The sequence below is a fragment of the Apium graveolens genome, chromosome 4 (genome assembly GCF_009905375.1).
Source record: "Apium graveolens cultivar Ventura chromosome 4, ASM990537v1, whole genome shotgun sequence".
In the NCBI taxonomy this organism is placed as follows: Eukaryota; Viridiplantae; Streptophyta; class Magnoliopsida; order Apiales; family Apiaceae; genus Apium; species Apium graveolens.
Genome location: NC_133650.1, coordinates 164,061,327 through 164,070,099, shown reverse-complemented (window position 1 = coordinate 164,070,099; position 8,773 = coordinate 164,061,327).

The window sequence follows — 8,773 nt, the reverse complement described above, 5'->3', positions numbered from 1 at the left end:
ATTACTATAACTACTTACCACTGATATGTCTAACCAAGTCTATCAAGCAATTCTTTTATCCTACAAATAAGTTATTAAAGACCAATAGACAAAGATTGCAAATGAAGCTAAACAACATGGTAATGTAGATGCTTGGTTAAGAGAAGAATATATCACAATTTCGAGTAGCAATGCCAAAGAACTCACTCCACAAGAGGTATATGATGCCATCACAGAGGTCTTTAAAGAATAATTAAAATCTTTCCACTTCATGGGAAAAGCCCTTGAGAAGACTCTGGATGGTCATCAAGAGAAAATTAAGAAGATGGTGGGTGACAGAATAGATGAACTTGTGCCATCTCAAATAGAAATCAGGAATAAGTTAAATAAATTTGCTGAGAAGATGGCCAACTTCAGTCTAACTGGTGTTGAGACTAGCATCAAGAATCTCAAAGGATCATTTCTGGCCTTACATGAAGTTGTCCAAAAACAAATCTCAAGAAACAATGATACAAAGGTCAAATTGGATCAACTTCACAAGGCTAGATATGAGCCTTCATCCTTGATGATGGAGGAAATTAGAAAGGTGGTGCAGGGTATCTTTGGTACAACTATCTCTACAACATCTACAAGTGCTCCTTCCACCTTTTCATCTTATCAAGTTCAAGCTCTCCCAAGTCAAATGAATGAACTTCAGGCATCCAATGCATCCTCACATCGCAAGTCTCTCAACTAAACACTCTGGTCCAAAGTCAACAGCAGGACATCAAATTCTTAATAGACTCCCAAAAATATTTTCAAATGCAAACTGGTTTGTCTTTGAGAGCTATTATGGGTGTTCTAAAAGTCCCTCTTCAGGGAACTCCTCAAATAGTAAATGCTCAGATTCCTCACAATGTCACCTTGTATGCTACCAAGCCTAAGGGGAGATGATGGAGCCCAATCTAAAATCAAGTCAGAGTGAGGATGATGTTGGAATTTAAAGACTCAAAATGGTAGCTGAAGGCCCTTGTCTTGACAAGGAGTTTGGTGATTTCCTTGAAGGCTTGAGAGTCTCACTCAACTTTAATCATTTATCTTACAAGAAGGTTGTGAACAACAATGTCAAAATCCTGAAAGTGATACTAGCCACTAGAAAAATGTTCAAGGAGAAAAGAATTATGGTGAATGTAAATGACTCTGAAATTGATAGGTGCATGCTGGTGTCTCTCTCCTTTCTACGTTTAAGAAGAGCCTCAGAAATAGATATATTTATTAACAAGGTCAAAGTGATGAGTCCATAGGATACTATTTTGCTACATGAACTAAAATCAAGTCATGTATAAGCTTTTACTGAAGCCTATCTACAACATAGCAAAGGAGTGGCCTACATATGCCCCAACTTCAGGAGATGCAGACACTTTTAATTACCAAAATATTGTGTCATGACTAATAAGAAGCTGTGATGACCATTTAGATAGAGTTGAAGACCAAGAAGAACAAGACATGTGAAGATGTTGAGATGATCAAGATATTTGCAAGGTACTTAAAAAATGCAAATAACATGCTACCACAAACCAAGATCAATGAAAAATATGATGACTTGGATGATGATGAGAAAAGAAGATGAACATAATTCTTTTGGCTCAAATCCAAGTCAATCGAGCAAAGGCAGTGGGATTCATAAGGAAACAAAAGGTATCAAGGATGATCAGAAGAAGGGGAAGAATGGTGAAAAGAAGAAAGATGGGAGATATGGTAAAGACATCAAGAAAACACCCATAATCCAAAAATCCAAGGCTCTACCAACCTCAACCCAAACTCCTAGCCAAACAAACTCAAAATATCCAAACCTCAAAGCATAAATACCTCTACAAACCCAGAACCAACTCTCTACTCAAAATACTTATTCAAGCCAACCAAATTTTTTTGAAGAATCTATCAAAACCTCCATCATTCAAACCTCCAATAAAAACTCATTTCAAGTCTACTAAAACAAAACCAAAGAAAATAAGAGTTGAAACTGGTGCTCTTTGGAACTGCTTCAATCAAGAGGATTTTCTACCAATTGCAAAAGAGATATTAGATAATGACTACAATAATCAGTTAGCTAAAGAAATAGTCAAAGTCTGTATAGAATGTTTAGGAGAGGTGATAATCTACTTTAAATATGGCACATTCAACTTACTCAACAAAGAAGAAATTGAAAATTACTCAACGGTATAGCTTGAAGGACTAATCAGTTTGATGAATGGAATGATGCTTTTACCGAGATGAGGAAGGCTGAATTAGCTGGGAGGTTAAGAGAAAGAGATGAAAGGCATGCAAGGGAGAAGGCTGAGAGGGAATCAAATGAGATGAAGTATGGTAAGAAAATTGAAGTGTTTGAGCAAAGGTCAAATGAGCTAAAAGCTAAAGGGATGAGTAGAGTTTCTCCTGATGGTGTGTTTCTGAATGTCAAGACTCAAAAATTGTCAAGGTATAGAATAAAAATGTCTTGACAGTTAGTCACTAAATGAATGGCTCAAACTGATGGAAGCTCTAAGAGTTACTTAAATAATTGAAGAACTTGAGTGTCTGGTCAAACTCAAAGATTTGATTAGAGAAAACCAGTATATGAGAAATTTAGATGATTTTGTAAATTCAACTTTGAATATAACTACAAGAAGTATAAAATATATACTTCATCAATTTGTCGGTCTTTGTATAAATTTTAGCTTAGGGTTAATCTTGTTATCAGGCATAAATTTGTGACAAGTAAACTTCTCTCAAATTGGGGGAGATTGTTGTGCAAGACATGCATGTACATAACAAGACTAAGTCACTTTGACAACCCTAATAATTAGTTGTATGATAATCATATTATATTTTTTATTTGTATTTCTTGAGTCTGTAAAAATGTTAAAGAGATTAGACTGAAAGATTTTTCTATGAACATTCATCAAGCTAAGAAATAAACTCTGGAAGAAGATGAATCATGATCATGTCTCAGAGATAAGTGTAGAAGCTTCATTTTGAAAAATGTTATTTTTGGAAAAATATTCTAAGTCAGATATTGACAAGTCACAGATCAAGGAGTACAGAGATGTATGTCAAGAAGTCATAAATGACTTGTAGTGAAGTCCAAAGAGATATCAACAAGTGAATCTGCTTGTGGAGAAGTCAAGATATCGACAAGTCAAAAAGTCCATGTAGAGAACTGGAGATTTTGACAAGTTAGAATCTACTTGTAGAGAACTGGAGATATCGAAAAGTCAAAAGCCTATGTAGAGAACTGGAGATATCGACAAGTCAATCTACTTGTAGAGAACTGGAGACCTCGATAAGTCATAATACTTATAGAGGAGTAGAGATATCGATAAGTCATTCCACATATCGATATGTGACTTCTCTATATGGTAAAATAGATCTTGACAGCAGCCTTAGAATTCAGAGTATAGATAACTTGAAGATCCAAGATTATTAGTAAATAAAAAATTATATCACTGAATTGGAAAGTCTATAAATGCAGCCTACAGAATGCAAGATCAAGGGCCAAAATGAACTGAACAAAGGAGGGACACAGACCTGTTAGATTGTATAAATATTTGTTGAATTTAAAGTGTAAATAGACAAATAGACTTTAAAATATGTGTTAGTCCATTTTAGTGTAATGTTTGTAAGCTGTGCATGTTGTTCTATAAAACATGTCACATGTCCTTTGTTTAGGAGTAACAAAAACAGGTCTAGAAAATCTTGTATTCTCTCAAGAGATGTAGCTGAATTTTTATTTTCAAGAACACGGATTTGTAGCACAAACAAATTTGATTTAATATAAATCAAATGAGTTTTTGATAAATTACTTGTGTCTTTACATTCAGTCTTTTATCACTACAGTTTCAATTCTAGTTGTTAAGTTCCAAAAGGCAAAAACACTTTTAAATAATCAAGAAAACAAAAAAAAACACATACATCCTACCCCCTTTGTTGTACTTCATACCTAACAACTCTAGAATTTAAGGCCATAATTATAATCATCAAGTAAAAACTAACCAAAGGAATGTGATAGTTCATTATTAATTATTGACATTGGAAGCAATAGAGCACCTGAAAAATGATATTACTCTTGTATCATATCAACATCTTGTATCATATCAACAGCCTGCATCTATATACAGAAGTGATTCCCCATCAATATTTTCACATCAGCGTCTGCTCTAAATCCAAAGAAAGTTGAAGTAATAAGTTGAGCTATACAAACACATTATTGGATCCATTCATCCAACCAATCCAGCAAAATAATTCTTTGTTGCACACATCGACCCTATACTATAAAAACCTTTATTAGATGAAAAATTAAAAAAAAATGATGTTTAATTAATATATAAAATATTCCTAATCCTAATTGACGAAGATTGAAAAATTTAGAATTTGGACATGAAGGTTGGTACCTTTTGGTGCCCATAAACAATGGCCTCACTGATTTTATAAAGTATATATAATCCTCATGCCTTCATAGTAACTGATGATACAAGGAAGTGGATAAAATTGCTACAGTTATGATGATATAATAGGTTTGGTTGTTGATATGTTGTGCAATAAATTGTTTGCAGGAACCTATATAGGCACATAAAGAAAGCCCATATATAAATAAGCTAAACCTTGGGGGCGCTCGGGAAAACAGGAAACACAGATTGTAGATTGTGCAAACCGCCACATCATCCAGCTGAGACTTTACTTTATATAGATACTAGGTGAGGAAATCGCGCTTCGCGGTTCGTGAAGCATAAAAAATCTTGCATGCATAAAACCCCCCCCCCCAAGCTATATATAAAGTGAATTTAAAGAGGAAAAATAGCTATATTATTAATACATAGTAAGCATTTTGAGTTCTGACACATCCAACAGAACATGCAGCTTATTTATTGCAGCATCAACAAAGTATTGCAAATTGTTAAATAATGAATGCAATGAAAAGTTTTTTCTTTTTTTTAAGCTATTTGGATTATTGTTGAACAAGGCAGATAAGATATGTAAAGATATTATATTTTACAGAATCACATAAAGCACACAATATCAAAAACTCACTTAATTATATTAATTAAATTTGTCTTCTACAAATCTGAGTTCCTGAAAATTAAGAACTCGGCTTCTATCTTGAGAGAATACAAGAAAATCTAGAACTATTTGTTACTTCTAAACTGAGGACCCGTGCATACTTTATAGACTAGAAACACGGGTTTACAAAACTTGCACTAAAATGTACTAAACTAATTTCTAAAGCAACCTTGTCTATTTCCTTTTCTGGTGTTAGCATCTCTGTGCAGAATCTTGCAAGTCTGTGACCATTCTTTGTCCAATGAATCTTGGCCCTTGATCTTGTATTCGTCTAGCTGCTTTTGTAGACTTTCCAATTCAGTGAAAGAATTGTTTATTGAATGATAATCTTGAATCTTGAATGTGTCTGTATTCTGAATTTGAGATAGTATGTCGAGATCTCCTTTTATTCTATAGAGAAGTAATATAGCGATAAGTATAATGACTTATTGATATCATGAGTTCCCTATAGGTATATTTGACTTATCGAGGTCTTTTATATATGAAATGACTTGTCGATATCTCTGAGATCTCTACATGTAGAAATGACTTGTCAATATCTCTGAGATCTCTATATACATAATTTGACCTATCGATATCTCTGAGATCTCTATATGAGAAATTAACTTGTCGATATCTCCAGTTCTCTACATATTCATTTTGACTTGTCGATATTTCTAAGATCTCTACATACAGAAATGACTTTTCGATAAGTCCAGCTCTCTACATCTTCATTTAACTTGTCGATATCTCTGAGACTTCATTATAAGTTATTTTGGATTTCTCTATCATTTTGGAGTTCTTGAATGACTTCTCGATATGCCTTGCACTACTAGAAAACCTTCACTAGACATCAGCCAGAAACCGATGTTAAAAGTTTTCCAGACCGATGTTTATACGGGTATTGAAAAAGGTACCCCATATGACATCGATTATGAACTGATGTCTGGGACCAACTTTAACATCGGTTCTGGATTAAAACCCGATGTATATTCTCTGTTTTTATACAGAAACTGCATTACAATCTTTTCTAAATAGCTTGTATATGATCTAATTATGAACCTTTACTATTAATTTACAAATTATAAATCAATATTTACATCGGTTATATAAATAAAACTGATGTCAAAACCCGCTTTAACATCGCTTTTAAACAACAGCCGATGTAAGTTCTTATTTTTGACTTCGGTTATAGTTCCTGACCCGATGTGTTTTTTCCTTTTTAACAACAGTTTAGTTCTGGGAATAGTAGTCTTGCTACCTATGTAACATCCATTTTTAACATTTGACCGATGTATTTTTTTTAAGTTTACATCAGCTTCTTTGTAGTTTTGTTTAGGAACTGATGTTCATATATGAAATGACTTCTCGATATAACTTGATCTATGACTTGTCAATATCTTGACTTAGAACATTTTTCATTATTCAACTCCAAGCTTCTACATCTTTTCTCGAGGCATGATCATGACTTGATCTTCTTCCAGAGTTTATTCAATAGCTTGAAATTGTTCACAGAAAAATCCCCCAGTTTAATCTACTAAACATTATTACAGACTCAAGATATACAATTACAGAATACAAATATCGATTATCATATAACTCAATCTTAGGGATGTCAATATGACTTAGTCTTGTTATTATACAGGCATGCCTTACACAATAATCTCCCCCATTTGTGAGACAATTGCTTATCACAAATTCATGCCTCATAACAATACTAACCTCAAGCTAAAATTAAATACATTAAAATTAACAGATTGACAAATACACTTTTAATACACTAATAATTTTCATCAATTTAGAAATTACAGGCATGAGGTGAATTTCTCATACCCAGACTCTTTTTTAATGAGGTCCTTAATCTTTACTAGCACTTTAAGTTCTTCAATAATTTTTGTCCCTCTTAGAGCTTCCACTAGCTTGAGCCATTCCTCCAATGAGTAATTGTTGAGAAGATGAATTCTAAATTTGAGAATCTGCCAACCTTGATGTTGAGGAAATGTCCATCCTTTGAAACTTTGTTCAAACTCCTTGCCTTTAATTCATTGGATCTTTTTTCAAACATCTCAATTTCCCTTGCATATTATCTTTCCCTTTCTTCCCTCTCAGCCTTTTTCCTAGCATGTCTGATGTTCCTTTCTCTCAACCTTTCAGTTAGCACAACCTTCCTCGCTATTGTACTTGAATCTTTAGCATTCATCAAGATAATCACCCTCTTAAATTTTATTACTTCTCTATTTAGAAAAATGAAGAAGCCATCCTGATAGTAGATACTGACTTCTCCCATAGTGAACTCAAACTTTGACTATCTCCTCAGCTTGTTGTTGGTGATAATCATCATCTGTTATGCTCCTTGAAACTGGTAGAAAATCGTCCTGATTGAAACAGTTCCAGATGACACCAGCACTTGCTTGAATATTCCTTCGTTTTCTTCCTGTAATTTTGAAGTGAGTTTTAGATGGAGGCTTGAATGAAAGTGGTCTTGATAATTTCTTGAGTGAGGTTTGGCTAGCTTTGATTGGTATTTTGAGTAGATAATTTGCAGTTGGCTTGTATAGGTACTTGGGTTTTTGAGGTTGGATTGTTTGAGTGTCTGTTTGGCTAGGTTTGGAGGTTTGAGTTTTTTGAGTTTGTGATATTTAGATTCCTTGGACATCTTGTTCATTTGCTACCCTTTCTCATCCTTTCTTCTCCTCTTACTGTCATCCATCCCCTTCTTTTCTTCTTTTTCCTTTTTCTTATCATCACCATTGCCGCCAGTGGCTTTGCTAGATTGACTTGGAATTAAGCAAGAAGATTTTTGTTCATCATTCTTTTGCTCATCATCATCCAAGTCATCTTTAGTATTCATTTGTATTTTAGGTAACATGGTGTCAGCATTCCTCAAATATCTACTCAAAATCTTGATCATTTCTTCATCTTCAATAGTCTTGATCTTCTTTGTTTTCAAGTATGTCTCCAAAGTCATTATCAGCCTCCGATTCCCCATGACACAGTGCTTTGGAATCATGAAGTGTTTGCACCTTTTGGTTCTTGAACATATGTAGGTCACTACCTTGCTAGGTTGAAGATATGCTTCTATAAAAGCAGCTACTTGAGCTTTTTTGAGTTTATTTAGCAAGAGAGTGTCCTCTAGAATCACCCTGTTGACTTTTTTGATTAGGATATCCAGCTCAGATACTCTTTTAGATTGGAGATAAGAGAGAGACACACGCATACACATGTCCACACCTGAGTTATTGATATTAGCAACAATCCTCTTCTATCTGTAGTTTCTACTTATCACCATTATCACCCATAGAAAATTAATATTTTTGTCCAAAGCCTTTTTGTAAGTGAAGAAGTTGTTGGTTAGAGAGATTCTGAGAGCCTTGACAAGTTTAACAAATTATTTGTCTAGGCAAGGTCCCTCCACTGTCTTCAATAGTCTTTCCATCCCAACATCATCCTTCTTTTGAATTTGAATTGTGGCGTGGCTTGAAGATTGTAATTTTAGCTGTGACTCCATCTCCCCCTTAGTCTTGGTAACATGCATAGAGATTTGAGGTAGAGGGGGTGTAGTCCTAAGAGTTTGTGGTGATCCTAGTAGAGGTATGTTTAAAGCTCCCATAATAGCCCCGAAGAAACTGAATTCTGCATTTGTAAATGATTATGGGAGTCTACAAGGGACTTTATGTTTTGTTGCTGACTTTTAACCAATGAGGTCAATTGAGACACTTGAGTTGATAGAGAGACATTG